Genomic DNA, 17,022 nt, shown 5'->3' on the forward strand with positions numbered 1-17,022 from the left:
ACCCTAAAAATTTGACGTCGATCGACTGAAGGTGATCCCTAAGGTCAATCTATGGTCTTGAGCATATAATCCTATCATGTATGATGCAGTTATTACAGACCATAATAGATTACAAACCAAACTGAATTGAATGCATTTACAAGAAATAAAAGTTGTCTTCATTCCGTTTGCTTCTTTAAGAGCCATCTTAGACTTGAACTTTATGGACTGCATGACTTCCTACCCTTAGTGCATGCAAAGGATGATCCTGTTCAAATAACTCAGTGCATAGGTAAGATATTTTGCATTTGTCATAATCAAAATGAGATAGGACTCAAAAAGTGAACAATCTCTCCATTTTTAATGATGACAAATACAAATGCAAAAGTGGGTAAAGCCAAAGAAGGCTCCTCCTAAGAATATGCATAATTTCAAAATTTCAATGCAAATCAAGCATATCTAGAAAGAAAGACATTTTAAATACAAAATGCATTCAAGTTTGTCATTTAAACTCAAGTATCAAGAGTACCCAATTTTGTAAGTGTATTTCCCTTTTGGCATCAGTAAAAAAGGTTAAGCTAAGTAAAACAATTTGAGCATTTTGAAAAAAATAATAATATTAGCTTAAGAGAATAATCCTTATTTAAAATAATTTGGGCATTAAAACTATTTTAAAGATATAGCATTTAGACACTTAAGCAAAAAAATAAGATATGTCACATGTAAAATCATTTGCCAAATAATAAAAATATATGTAAATAAATATATATATGTATATATAAATATATATCCTCCTTATGATATTATCAAGAAGTACTGGGGGTGTGCTTGCTGAAAAAGAAACTTTAATTTGACGCTCAAGCAAGAAATACTTATTCTAATTAAATATTTAGGCACAATGTAAAATATGACTAGAGTAATCAACCATATAAATCCCAAAAATATTAGAAAATTGAAGGCAAGGATCATATACCAAAACCAGAGAACTGTGGCAAAAACAACATATTTCAAATTATGATTTGCAATAAGAACAACACATCTAAGCACATGCCACACTTGATTCAAAACATATCTAAGCTAAAAAGTGTTGGTGAGTAAAACATAGTAGGAATTTAATTTTATGCAAAGAGCATTTATGAGTATATGAATTTTATTGAACAGTGCTCTTCGAAGAATGGAAAGTATCCTATAAATATAATCACAATTTAAAGCAAAGATACAAGTAGATAGGTGAAACCTTACCAAATATGATTATGGTTTGATAAGGATTTCCTATGAAGGGGATAAATGAATCAAGATTAGAGGATTTAAATATTAAACTCAAAGGGAATAATTTGATTTAACAATAAAATATGAATCCCTTTGAGGATATCTCTAAATTTGATTACGAGAGGGATGACTTTAATTAGCACTATTAGAATAGAAATTAATCATCATTAGTGCCTATATCTAGAGTGATGACTAGATTTTGATTAAGGCGTTTCATATTCAAAAATGAGTTCAGGGTATAATGATATATGATATTAGATGGATCCCTAAAACTCAATCTTGTGCAATGGACAACAGTGGCTTAACTTAAGGTGTTATATTTAAGCATGGGTTAAGCATTTGAAATTAATTACTTGGTAAAGATGCCATGTCTAATTGGAAGTGGATGCAGATACTAGGTTTATATATTTTAATCCCGAACCACTCCCTAAGCCTACAATCATTACAACCCCTAAACCTAGGAAGTAAGAAAGAATTAAATAATTATGTAATATCTATTGAAACCATCCTTCCTCATCTCCTACTTTCATGATTACCCACATCATTTCTTTTTCTAAACCTCTGGCACTTCTAAGTAAACAATTAAACCATACATGCCACATAGTTTTGCAACATGAGGATGTATTGAATATACATAAAAGACTATGATTATTTATTCTATTTTTACTTGATGAGGCATGACCGAGGGTTTGATAGACAAAACATGAACCCTTTTTGAAAATATTTTTCATTTTAACAGCAAAGGGTTCGTTATGATTATTCTTTTCATTTTCAGCTTTGATTATATCTCTAGAATAATCATTTATCTCTTTCTCTAAGTAGATAATTTTCAAAATCTTCTCAATCTTTTTCTTTTCAAGAATAGTATGATAATCTTTTAATTTATATGAGATATGCAACATACGTGTATGTCAGCGCACATAACTTACTTATTTTGCATACACGGTTTAAATCTTAAATGAGATATGATGTGTTTGATGTATGCAAATATTTAATTTGTAGAGAATGTCATATTTGTTTTAAATATTTGCACACTGGATTAATTGGGGGAATTAAGACTGCTTAGAAAAACCCTAGGTTGCGAAATACTGTTGTTATTTGATTTAACTTAGGAAGAAATTTTAAAATCTCCAATTCACCTCCTCTTGGGATTGTACCAATTACATCAATTGGTATCAGAGCGAGGTTGCAATAAGTTTAACCACTATTTGCATAAAAATTGCAACGACTCATATTTGGTGTATCCCTGTTTTGAGGGTCATTTTTTTGCAAATCCTCCACTATTTTCATTGCATAGATTTTACCATTTAATTATTGAAAATGATTTTTGTAAAATCAATTGATTGGAGGTTTTGGAAAGTGCTTGGCATAGGAGATCATATCCCATGGAAAAAGGATTTCTAAATGCATAGTTTCCCAATTTTGAAATTTAAGTGAATGAGCATGACATTTTTGTTAATGCGTATATTTTTTTGGTCATGCATCTTATATTGTACCTTAACTACTAATATTTTTGCAGAATTTATATCTTATAGTAGTACTAAGGAAAATTGGGAACCATATGAAATATGGAGAAACAGAGAGAGAGAGAGAGAGAGAGAGAGAGAGAGAGAGAGAGAGAGAGAGAGAGAGAGGAACGCCACTCTGAGCTTAGACGATTAAGAAGGAGTAAATTGAAAGGGTATATCTTTTCTACTTCTACTTTATTAAATATTTCATGCCATGATTCTTGTGATATATATATATATTGTGTTAAATCCTTAGTTGAATCATGTTGGTATAACATATTATCTTATGAGATGCTTTAAAAGAAAGTTCATTAATACTCATAAAATGTTAAGATTAAGTATGAAAAAGGGGTTATGATGCTTTAAATGTCTAAATAGTGTTTTGTGCTTAAAGTCTTAAAGTTTAGTATACACTATTATTATTCTAAGATTATTTGAAAAGCAAGCCAATATGAAATTTTCAAATGATTATATCCAATCTATTTGCTTAATATACATATATCATTATGATTGGTTAATATATATTGGCTATAGCTTGCTTTGAATAAATCCCCTTCAAATGGACAATGACATTTAATTTGTGAAATAATGCTATGCATATGCTTATATATTAATATTTTTGAATATAACATATCTTTGTCTATCACATGGAATTGAGCTTTAGGAAATCAATTTTATACTATAAATCATATAACCCTAAACTCATAATGGAGCTTAAATGGTCAAACATATTCAAATACATTTGAAGCGCATTCCCCCGTTAGAAATTATTAAGTTTAATTTAATCATAAAATAACCAAAGTAAAGTCTATTGAAAATTTAAAACGTTTGGCTAATAATTTAATGCCATAAGCTGCATAACTGAGGGGGAGCAACAAAAATTAAAATTCATTTGATAAACTTTTTATGGCAATGTGCTTAATTTCAAAACACCATGTTACTATGGTTATATTTTATGCCTCTATGCTATTTGTACTAAATGCTACCATCTATTCTTTGTTTAAAATTTAATAATATTTGATGGATGGATTATATTTTTAACATAAACTATTTTAAGCAGAATATCACTATCCATGATTCACCGAATGATTAAATTTCTTTGATGGATGGTTTAATAATTGAATACAAATGAATTGTATGATATTTTGAAGTGAAAGCTTAGTGTCCACTCTTCGCTTAAATGGTCGATTCATTTAATGGACAAATAATATATTTTCATTGATTGCACTACTGAATTGCATGATTGAACTAGAACGCCAACTACATGACTGATGCAGTATATTGTGAATTGCATGCTGATAGTGGATAAAGGTTCTCACATGCTTGAACTATATGGTATCTGCATTATGGAGATTATTATGAATTGTTTACTTGAATCTATCAGGTTTTAGGTGCATGAATTTTTTGAAAATGCTCAATTTACAGACAGCATGCTGTCGAAATTTTGTGAAATCGATAAACCATGTGCCTAAATGATTATGATCTGATGCATGCTTGTATGTCCTGCATAACTATTGCATGATCATTTGAGTATAGCCCTATTGGCTATCGAGTGCTGAACAGAATGCAATAGGCAGATTACTGTATGCTGAGATTCATAATAAATGATGAGTAAATGGTAAACGTTTTTAACAAATGAACTTCGTCCTTAGATTGAAAATGCATGCTAGTTGAACCTTAAGAATATATTAATAGAAAATGCATGCAAAATTTAATTCAATAAGCTGGTACATGTTGAATCTTATAAATGCTATATGCTAAATTGAAAAACATGTACAATCAAAATTCTTTGAACTTTCCTAGGATGCTAAATAATTGAATAGGTTAGTATATGTTAAATACAAAATGCTATATAAATTGAAAACATGTACATATTTTTTTTTGGTCTTAGGAAGGACTAGTTCATGGACACCATTTGGCCCAAATCTTTAGATTATATACTTTCATTTCGAACCCAAATGGTAAAGTATCATCCATTTAATTAAATGTCTTATGTTTTGATGATGGTCCATAGACTAGGGAAATTGCACGACTTAGGGGGAGTTTTCATATTGCACACACTCATTGTGTATTTTGAGTTGTGTCATCCTTTTTGAACCCTTGTTGCATTATTTTTGAATATAGCCTTGATTGGCTATCGAGTGCTAAATTGAAATGCAATCTATCATGCTTCTGCGTTGAACGCTTAATATTTGATGCATGTTGAAATCTTTTGAAATGATGAATATATGATGAATGAGTGCTAAATGAACAATCATCCTTGAACTAAATGTAAGTACATATGCATGCAAATATACAGGCGAGCTTAAGCCTTTTTCTTAAGAAAAATAAATAAGAGCTTAATGCCTATACTTTCTTGCATGTTAAGTTTTGTTATGAAGGATGAACATATGTTGAATGTGCTTAAAAGAAATTTATCCTTGATCGTAAATGTACTTATGTGTGCTTGAAAATATACCAGGGAGTTTAAGCCCCATCCTTGAGAAAAGGATAAAAAAATCCTCTGCCCCATGGACTCACATTATTATTGTTACTACTTTTTGAGTCCAAAACTTTTATAGGTACCCTGAACATCATATCCTATCTTTGTTGAATCATCTTTGATATGAATTGTTCCTGGTACGCATGAACACATCGCATATGACATAATATTAGATCTCTGATGCATGTGTTCTAGGAATAATTTTACTAATGAAATACAAATTGCTTAACATATATCCAGTAAAAGCTGTTAAAAATAAAAAATAGTACTTGTACTGTTTAAACTCTTAATGAATTTTTACAATTAGCACCGGTATAAGTAATTAACAGAATCTAAGCACGAATTCAAGTTGATGGGGGGAGCATCTAAAATTAAAATTCTATCTTGTTGTGCTCACCCACATGGTTAGCTTAGATTAAAAATTTTATGTGGCTTGTGTGTTTAAAGTGTAAATGATGTCTCTTGAATACCTTAAATGAAAATGTTTTGCTTAGCCACGGTGTCTTAGGTTCTACCATAGAATCCATGTTTTGAATTTTCTGACACCTTTAGGATCTATATGGTTGGTTTTTTTGGTTATTTATTGAAATATTCTATGTTTAAATGTATACCAGAAAAACATAGTTTGCTTGAACTTTCATGTTAAAGTTTCTTTTCCAACAAGTATAGCCCCCAGTATTTATCGAAAATCATAAGGAGATATATATATAGATATATATATATATATATATATATATATATATGTGTGTGTGTGTGTGTGTGTGTGTGTGTGTACATCTTTTTAAAAGCAAGAAATGAACTTATATAGAATATATTTTATTTTTTGCTTAGGTGCTTAAATGTTTTCATGACTTGTGTCATCTCTATATTAAAATTTTATGTCATGAAATTTCAAATTTTTTAAGGGTGTTGTAGAATTGGTTCATTAATTTTACATGAAATGCATGTGAACTAGTTAGACCAATTTTATGACGAACCTACTTTTTCATATGCCGCATGCTTTTTTGCGGGTCTTATGAATGAAATGCTTGAATTGTAATGGTTTGTCTATATTTCTGGTCTAGCCTTGTTCATCATGTTATTTTTTTTTAAAATGACCAATTAAACTATTTTGTGTGCAAAATGGTCGAATGTTTTAAAAACATTTAAATTTTTTTTCTTATGCCCAAATCTTATACCAAAAAGGGGGAGAATCGTTTGAGTAAAATAAAAATTATTTCAAAACGGGGGTAGTTTCATTTTTAAGCTAAGAAATATTTTTTAAAGAATCAATTCTTTATACTTAGCTTAGCCGTTTTTGCTAATGCTAAAAGGGGAAGAGATTTTATGAGCAAAATGATAATGACCAAAAAGGGAATTTTTTAGGGGCAAATAATATAGGGGCAAATATTTGAGCATAAATGCACTTTAATACAAAAAATTATATGCACAATTATTTTATAATGTCTTATTTCTTGATATTCTTATGCTATATTGTCTACATTTTAAAATTATGCATATTATTAGCGGGAGCATTTTCAGGTTGTACCCATTTTGCTCGATTTAATGCAAAAATTACATGTATAATTAGTTTGTAATGTCTTCTTTCTTGATATGCTTGTGCTATATTGTCTACATTTTTAAATTATGCATATCGTTAGGGGGAGCTTTTTCAGGTTGTACCCATTTTGATCGCTTTAATGCAAAAATTAAATGCATAATAAATTTGTAATGTCTTCTTTCTTGATATGTTTGTGTTATATTATCTACATTTTTAAATTATGCATATTGTTAGGGAGAGTCTTTTCAGGCTATACCTATTTTACTCTTAGGTGTTTGTCATCATAAAAAAGGGAGAGATTGTTGACTTTTTGAGTCTGATCCCTATTTTGATGCTGACAAACCACTTGTATCTTATGTGTGTATTTAGTATGTGAACATGTCTTTAATTCAAACACACACATAAGGGGAAGTGGAAGTCAGGAGGAACTTCAAGCTTATCATCATTCTGGCATATTCCATGAAGACTGAAGAGTAAAAGACGAAGACATTTATTTTAATTTGTATTGCATTTAATTTTTATATTTGGTCTGTAATAATGCATTTTCATGCATGATATGATTGTATGCTCAGAATGACCATAGATTGACCTTAGGGCAGCTAACACGGTAAAAGAAAAACCTTTTTCTTAACAACTAAAATTATACAAAAAAGTTAAATCATTTAGGGTCAAAAATAGGGCCAAACTTGAGTTTTTAATTAGGCCCAATTGATTGATCTATTCACTTTTAAAAAACCTCAACCGACTGAACATGCCCTGAGGGCAAAATTATATTTTTGGTCATGTTTAGGTGACCGACCCTAAAATGAACTAAAATGCCCAGCCGACCAACCTAAGGAAATTGACCAAAGTCAAAAGGCTCAGCCAACTGGCCACATTAGGTCAAAAATGCCTGAGCCGGCCGATTCTCAAGAATCGGTAGATCGGCCTAAGTATCAAGCAACCGAACCTATGAAGGTTTCAAAAGTTACCTAGGCCAGCCGACCGGCCCTTTCCTCAGCCAACCGAACCCGTTTAAAATTTCAAATATGCTATGTGAGGTCAGCCGACTGACACCAACACTGGTTGACTGAACCTCTCGGGTTGGGTTAATTTCCAGTGCTTAAACGTGTTTAGTTTTTTAATTAAACAATTTCAAAAATACCAAGCGTGTTCTTAACGGTCATATTTTCAAGAAGTCTATAAATAGCCCTTCTATTAGCTTGATTAGCAACTCTGATTAGTCAAATTTCCTCTTTAATCTTTTTAGGCTAATTTTTAATCAAAGTTCCCCCAACTATATTTTCTTTTGAAATTTTTCTTTGGGGCAAACTTTTTAACATTCTCTCCAACTCTATTTCTCTCATTCTTTGAAAATTTATTTTGAAGAGAGCATTTTATTTTGGACATTCATTTTTATTCAAAGCATAATACACTCATTCATTCCTTATTTTTTGAAAATTAATTTTTGAGAGGTTCTCATAGTTTTTTCCTATACATTTTTCTTGATAATTATTTTTGGGAGAAACCATGTTCTTGCTTCTGAATCTTTTGCACTTCCATTGCAAGATTCATAAGCTTATCTTGTTTTATTGTACAAATCTTTTTTGAACTAAAACTCTAAAATCTCTTATGCTCCATTTTGAAAATATCCTTTGGAGATTTCATTTGAGGATTTGAAGATCTTTGAAGTTTTCATTGCATACTTCTTCTTTTTTTTTTTTAATCAAAGATCATATATTTGCAATAATATTTTTGATGAGCAAACACCTTAGGTTCTCCTTCATTTTATTTGAAAAACATCTTAGGAGAAACTTTTATTTGGGTGTAAATATTTGAAGTGCTTATTATATATATCATCTTTCAAAGATTGAAAATATTATTTTAAGAAAACCACCCTTACTCTTTGAGCTTATTTCATATCATATTTGAAAGTGCATTGAGCTTTAAAGTTGTACATCTCTGTTTGTATTTAGAAGCATTTTTACATGTACAAAAAAACTATTTTATTGTACCAGTTTGGCTCAGCTTGTTAATTGAGTTGGGGAGTCTCTACCCCATAAATTAAACTAGGGAGTCTCCACCCCGTAAGGGAGACCAATTGGGCTCAGTCTGGTAATTGAGCTGGGGTATTCCTCGCCTCGTAAGGAGAGACTGTATGGTTGTGGCTCAGCCCTGTAATTGAGCTGCAGTTTACCTTACTCTGTGAGGAGAGGTTGTAATGGTTTCTGCTCCACCCGTTAAGTGAGCAGGATTAGTGGAATCCTCGGTGGATATGCCCAAGGCGGGGACGTAGGTTGATTTGGCCAAACCTAGAAAACATATTTGTGTGTCTTTCTCTATTTATCTCATTTAGTTTCTGCACTTTAAATTCAGTATGTGTATGCTTGTTTATTTATTGTTATAACTATCTTGCATGCACACACATTTAATTTAAATAAAATATGCAGTATATGTGTATGTCAGCATACATAGCTCACTTATTTTACATACACACTTTAAATCTTAAATGGGATATGATGTGTTTGATGTATGCAAATATTTAATTTGTAGAGAATGTCATATTTGTTTTAAATATTTGCACACTGGATTAATTGGGGGAATTAAGACTACTTAGAAAGACCCTAGATTGTGAAATATTGTTGTTATCTGATTTAACTTAGGAAGAAATTTTAAAATCTCCAATTCACCCCCCCCCCCCTCTCTTGGGATTGCACCAATTACATCAGGCGGGATAAAAAGAAAGGAGGGAGGAAGGGAAGGAGGGAGGCTCGGATAGGGAAATGAGGGAATTTGGATAAATGGGAAATAGGGTTTTATTAACTAGACTATTAGACTAAAACTCATAAAAACCATCACTAATTGTATGCCATTTAAAATCAAACTTAAAAATGTTGTACCAATTAGTAGTGAGCATAATTCGGGGAAACCTGAATTCACCGAATTAAGTGATCAATTTCAGTCGGTTCAGTTCGGTCAAGAAATAGGGTCGATTTGATTCGGTTATGATTTTACCAATTTTTGGTTCATTGGTTATCAGTTCGGTTAATAGAAATTTTAATTTGGTTAACTGAGTTAATAATTAATTAAAAAATTAACTGTAAATTAAATCTACTCTGGAGTGTTTTGAGATCAAGAGCGATTTGAAGAATTGTAGTTGCTAATGAAAGAAGAAAAAAACTGACAATAATCCTCTATGCTTTGTCCACATACTATGGCCATCAATGGCTTGCTCACATATTCAAACTCATAAAATTCAATCTCCGGTTGCTTGTTGTTTCTTTGAAGAACAAATAACTTACAAAAAGTAGCAGCGGTTTAGGAAGGACAAAGGGCAAAAGAAGTTACCCTTTCGAAGATAAATCCAAAATGATCGAGATCTTATTTTAAATCCTAGAACTTATTTCATCCCAGAAATCACAGCATGGAAATGAACCATTTAGTCACTAATTTATATTTTATTAATTTTATTAATAAAATAATAGATGAGCTGCTTAATTAAGCTACATGATTAGTGACGGTTCTAAAAACCGTTTAATATAAAGACTATTAGTGACGGTCTTTCTTCCTGGACAAATATCAGCAATAGTTCTCCTATCTGTCCACTACTACAAAGATAGTCTCATACTGGCTTATATGAATTTAATCATCTTCACGAGCAACCCACCCATGCACTGATATGGCTACTGCAGAATCTCGTTCTGATTTAGCTGTGGCGGATACTGACCTCGAATTCCTCCACTCAGATGGCTCCTGGTACCCCATATATACGCTTAGTTCACTATCAATGACAACTTTTCCATTTTTTTCGTCCACTATGTTAAAAACAATCCTAGTCCATGGCCAGACATATAGATCTTTCCTTCAGATTTGAAAGAGGTTGCTTCTATTAGGAAAAGTGAAAAAAGATCTTCAAGACCTGATTCACTCAAGAAACTAAAAATGAGTAATGCTTTTGTGAAGCCTTTGCACATTAATACTACAAAGTTTATCTCAAAGAAATTGAAAAAATCTTCTGCAGATGATGAAACTGGGACTTCCTTAGGGGAAAAGCTATATAATATAATGTGTAAGGGCTCTGGTCCCATTAAACCTAGGACATGCTCTTCTCGTTGTATTTTATCTTCAACTCATCCAAATTCTCATTTGTGATGCCAAGTTTTATATACTGTACAATATCAGCAACTCTTTTTATCTGTCCACTACTACAAAGATAGCTTCTTAGCTTACTAGCCCTACTGAATTGTAATCATTTCATGAAGAACCCACCCATATATGCATAGACATTTAAACAAAGCACATTCTTTCTTTTTCGTGCATCCCATTCCTTTTTACTATATGTGATGAACAACTTCAAAAGATCTCTCAAGCTCTATTACATTTAAAAAAATCAGTCCAATCATTGCAGAACTTCACCACACATACCCTGGTCTATACATGGTCATTCCAAGAGGTATAAAATTGAAAAGGTTTAAATTTAGAGAATCTTTTCAACCAATATTCACTATCAATGACAGCTACTCCATTTTTTTTTTTGTCCACTATGTTAAAACAATCCCAGTCCATGGCTAGACATATAAATCTTTCCATCAGATTTGAAAGAGGTTGCTTCTATTAGGAAAAGTGAAAAAAGAACTTCATCACATGATTCAATAAAGAAGCTAAAAATGAGTAATACTTCTGTGAAACCTTTGCACAATACTACAAAGTCTGTCTCAAAGAAATTGGAAAAATCTTCCATAGATCAATGAAAGTGGGATTTCCTTTGAGGAAAATCTATAAATATATTATGATGTGTGAGGGCTTTGGTCCCATTAAACCTAGGATGGACAAGCTCTTCTCGTTATATTTTATCTTCAACTCATCTAGATTCTCATTTGTGGTGTCAAGTTACTTACTGGACAATATCAACAACTGTTTTTATCTGTCCACTTCTCCCATGAAGTCAAAGTGGAATCCACTGATAAGAAGGGTGACTATACCATCCTTCCCAGGACAGGTGAAGTTTGGGCATTATACAAGCACTAGAAAACTGAAATGACACGTTTTGACTTGAAAAAAATGTGAATATGACATAGTGGAAGTTGTCGAAGAAAAAGATCTTTGGAGGAAAGTCTCTGTACTAGAGCATGTCTTTGGTTTTAATTCGATTTTCAAGGCTCAAGTAAGAAATGAATCACTAGTGGTAATGGAGATCCCCAGGCTGAGCTGCTTAGCTTTTCACATCAAATTCTTGCATTTTAGGACACCAAAGAGAAAGGTGGCAACTTGAGAGGCTTCTAGGAGCTTGATCCAACATCATTACCACCCCTATTACTGATCGAGTGTGTATTTTATTGCCTTGCTAGCTAGTAGCTTTGGTCTCAGGGCGCTGCTTTGGAAAGTAGAATGATTTTAGGGGATGACACCCATATTTTGGAATCTATTTGGATACCTGACCAAATCCTGGTTTAAATCATGTATCGCTTGTCTCTTAAATTGCTCATTCAAAATGTACATGATTTTAGGTAGCATTGGTTTTGTTGTGCATGCATCTTGGCCACTTAAGTGACCTAGAACACTAATGAGACTGACATGTTTGTTTGGCTTGGCGAGGTGATTCCTTAGTCATCTCTGTCTCTGTGAGAAGGCCTAACCTTTAGGTTTGGTTTATTTGTAATCTAAACTGCTTGTTTTAATTATTAGTGATGATTCCATAAACCGTCACTAATACAAGATTATTAGTGACGATTTTCATTAACCATCACTAATAATAGACTATTAGTGATGGTTTTCCTAAACCGTTACTAATATTGTTAAATAAATTATTTTTATATTTTTAAATAAAAAAACTATTAGTGACGGTTTATAAAATTCGACGCTAATAATAGGTTATTGATAACGATTCTTATAAACCATCACTAATATAATTGACTTTTTTCGGTCAACAAATGCATTATTAGTCACGGTTTTAGAAATCGTTACTAATACCAGCCTATTAGTCATAGTTTCCATAAATTGTCACTAATATAGTAAATAAATAATTTTTATATTTTTAAAATAAAAAACACTATTAGTGGTAGTTTTGCAAATTTGTAGCTAATAATAGACTATTAGTAATGGTTCTGATAAACCGTCACTAATATTGTTGACTTTTTTCCCAATAAACAAAAGTATTATTAGTGACGATTCTATAAATTGTTACTAATGCAAGACTATTAGTCACGGTTTAGAAGAACCGTTACTAATAATGCATTATTAGTGACGATTTTTAGGAATCGTCACTAATATTGTTGACTTTTTCACGGTCAACATGCATTATTAGTAACGGCTTATGGAACCGTTACTAATATAATACTATTAGAGACGTTTATTTAATCGTCACTAATGAGTGCCTTAAGTGACGCTTTGAATTCGTCACTAATACCCCAAAAAAATGTTGTTAATATTTTTTCAAGATAGTTTTCACGCAAAAAGTGGTTTCCCGCAATGGTTTAAGCGGAAAAATTAGGTTTTAGTAACGAAAGTATTAGTGACGATTTTAAAACCATCACTAATAGTACTGTATTAGTGATGGTTGTGAAACTCGTCACTAATACTTACATTAGTAGTGACGGTTTCTAAAAATCGTCACTAATACGCACTTTTAATGATGAAATTGAAACCATCCCTAATATTTTCGTTACTAAAAATCAATTTTTTTGTAGTGACTCCCACATAATTAGATAAATTTTCATATATGACACTATGGTAATATTACCTCTCACTTGTTCGGATTCAATCAATTATTAGTGGGTTTCAAATTTTATTCAAGGAACTATTTGTCTTATGTCTTTTGCTTTTCACCAATTATTAAAAAAATCATTACATAACATTTGTGGTCGATAAGTTATTAAACAAAGTGACGTTGCAATAACATGTAATAATTTATCAATTTTCTTTTTAAAAAAAAGTTATATCAAATAAAATAAATATATTTATAAAAAAAAGTTATATCAAAATAAAAATAAATATCTTTTAAAAAATTTGGAAGCTTTTTATAACGGACAAGGCACGCCTCTTTTAAAATATTAATTTCTTTTTTTAGGTTATGATCAGAAAATCCACTAACCTTTCACTTTTTATAATTGAACATACTAACTTTAATTCAACACAAATAAATGGACTAATATTTTAATAAAATAAATATAATTATCTTATGATTTTTTTATGTCTAAAATTAATCGATATGCTAATTAAATATAATTACAGATTATCTTAGTAACATTATATATTTAATGGTATTTTTTTAAAGTAAAAGTTAGTGGTGCGAGTTGCAATATGTGAAAATTTTAGTGAATTTTTTTTTTCTCAACAAATCAAATTTAGCGACTTGTTTGATATTTTAGAAAACTTATATCAGTTTTTATAACTTTAACCATTTCCTTCTACAATAGCATGATGCATGGTATATATATACATATGTTATTATTATTATTATTATTATTATTATTATTAAATTTTTTGCTATTTTAAAACTAGATTAGCCTGCTAATGTCGTGTTTTGATTTGCGAAATAAAATGGAAATAGGATTAAAACAGATGAAAATTTAAATGGAAATAAGGAAAAAAAATCAAGTGATAAACTTGATTTGATATCATCAAATTTATTCGTTTCTTACGTACTAAATGTGGTGTTAACTCTTTCAAAAACTCGATAAAAGAAAAGATTGGGAAAAATCTAGTTGTCATGCGCACATAGAAAAGTGAATTAATCACAATCTTCTTTGGACTTATCAAGTTTAATTTTTTTTAAAAAAACTTATTGATTATTCTCAAATCATAGAGATGATGCAATTTGTAAAATATAATGATTTCATTTATAGAAAGGATATTTCGACACTAAAGTGATTGTTGAAATGGTTTTAATGTCACTTTAAAAGTTCGAGAAGACTTTTAAAACAAGTTAAATAGTTCAAGTAGCATTTATTCTTCTCTATCTCACTTAATTTTGTCAAAAAACTCTAATCCATGATTGGTACATTGGAATGGAATAAACAATCATATGGCAAATGTGTAAAATTATAATTTTAAAAATCAATTCTATTCCATTCTTGAATATCAAACAAAACGAGAATATTTTGAATTAAATAAAAAAAATAAAGGCTTGCTATGGAAATTAATTTTTTTTTCCTTTTTCCATATTAGTTTTCCAAATAATTAAAAATTTTAATTGATTCTTCAGTTTTAGAACAATTATATGAAAAAAATTAAAAATAATATAAATATTGACATTATTTGCTTGTGAAAATAATTTTGCTTTCCATTTCTAATTTTTCAAATAGTTACCTTGTTTTTTCTAAGTTTAAAATTTATATAGGAAAATCATAAAATATCTTTTTATTTCTTACCTTATATTTGGGAGTTAGAATTCAATTCTCATGTTTACATTTGTATGAATTTAAATAAAATATAATATAAAATGAACATGAATCCAAATTTAAATCGCAAATTTTCATGCTCTCAAATCTTTTTATAACTTTGAAAAAGTGAAAAATAAGTTATCGTTTTTTTTTTTTGGGTATCTATTTCTAAATCAAAAAATTAAAACATGTATTGTACACCTAAACTAACCCTTCATTTTCTACCGTATTTCTTACAAATCTTTAGAAAACAAAAATATAAGCTAGAATTCTTATTATTTTCAAAAAAAAAAAAAAAGAAAAATAAAAATTACTTTTCACAACTAAACAAATCGTAACATTTTTTAGGCTTCGTTCCTATAATAATGATGTATGAACCAAATTAAAGCTTGAAGATGAGGTCTTAAAATAGGACTTCCCTGGGTTATATGACTCCCTACTTTGTTAGGTTAGAGAAGAGATTTTCAGTATACACAACCTTACCCATTCTTTTTTTTCTTCAATTACATAAGAACTCCAGCCACCAACGAGCCATTTGAACCCCTTAGTGCGGCACCAAACCTACGGATCAGCGTTCTCTGTCCCTAGGTCTCGCTGATCAGGGTAAAGTCCGAAATACGGACACTACTTCTGTGCATCAGTTGAACATTCGACTAATCCGATCACCGGGACACATCTCCATTACCATTTACGGTCCCCGTTGGCTCACAGATCGAACTCTCACCATAGGTCCCCATTGGCCTACAGAGTAAACTCTCACCATCCACAGGTACCGCTGGTTTTGTGAGTGTATTTACTTGGAATTGAACCCCCGATACTCCTTCTTACTTACTGATACCTTTCCACCGTGCCATGCCCGTGGGGGCAACCTTACCCATTCTTTTTTATGCAGAGAAGCTGTTTCCTTTAACTTGAACTTGTGACAATTAGTAAAAAAAAGCAATCTTATTGTTTCCTAACTCTTTAATTTCTAACTCTAAATTGCGAGGCAAAAAGGAGCATAATTCATCGTCCTTATATGAAAATAGAACTAAAACATTACATGCTCTAACATAATATTAATTTGATCAAGGCTTTTGTTTGAGAAAAAAACAAAAATTGAAAGTATTTTTTTAATTGCATTTTCTCTTTTTAATAATATTTTCTTGAATTAAAAATTTATTCAATCACGATTATTTATTGGAAAAAAGACATTCAATTCCCCTAAGGTTAGGTAAAAAGACAGAGGCCCCCCTTGAAATTTCAAAAATGCCACAAACCTCCTATGAGGTTTTAAAAATATCATAGATCTCCCTTTAAATTTGTTAAAAAGGCACGGACCTCCCCTTAAAATACTTTTCTTTTTGCAAAATAAAATGGTAGGTTTGTGTCTTTTTTTGAAACCTCAAGATAAGCCTCTAAATTTTTGAAATCTGAGAGAAGGTCATTGTCATTTTACCAAACCTCTGGGGAGGTTAGTGCTTTTGCCCTTAATTTTTTTTTTTTTAAAGCTTAAATATTATTGATACGTAAATAAATTTTTCATTCATTGATTTATTACATATTTCATATTTTTCCACTAATCTAGATATTGAAATATGAAAAAAAAAAAAAATGGTTGATTTAGTCGTGAAAAAAAAAAAAAAATCATTCTCGATCTAGAAAACAATTTTTACTTTTCATTTTAATTTTTAATAAATTATAAAAAAAATCCATTATTTTTTAGTACAACACTTGTATAAAAATAATGAAAAGAGGACAAAGAGTTTTGGGACTATTGGCTTGTACAAATATTTTTATTCTTCATTAATATCTTCCAAGCTGGGAAGGAGACAAAGGGTGGAGAAATGAAATTGATAAGGATTAATGTTTATCCAGTTGAAATGAAATGGTGAGTGGTGAGTT

Source organism: Malania oleifera, chromosome 4, assembly GCF_029873635.1.
Source record: "Malania oleifera isolate guangnan ecotype guangnan chromosome 4, ASM2987363v1, whole genome shotgun sequence".
Lineage (NCBI taxonomy): Eukaryota > Viridiplantae > Streptophyta > Magnoliopsida > Santalales > Ximeniaceae > Malania > Malania oleifera.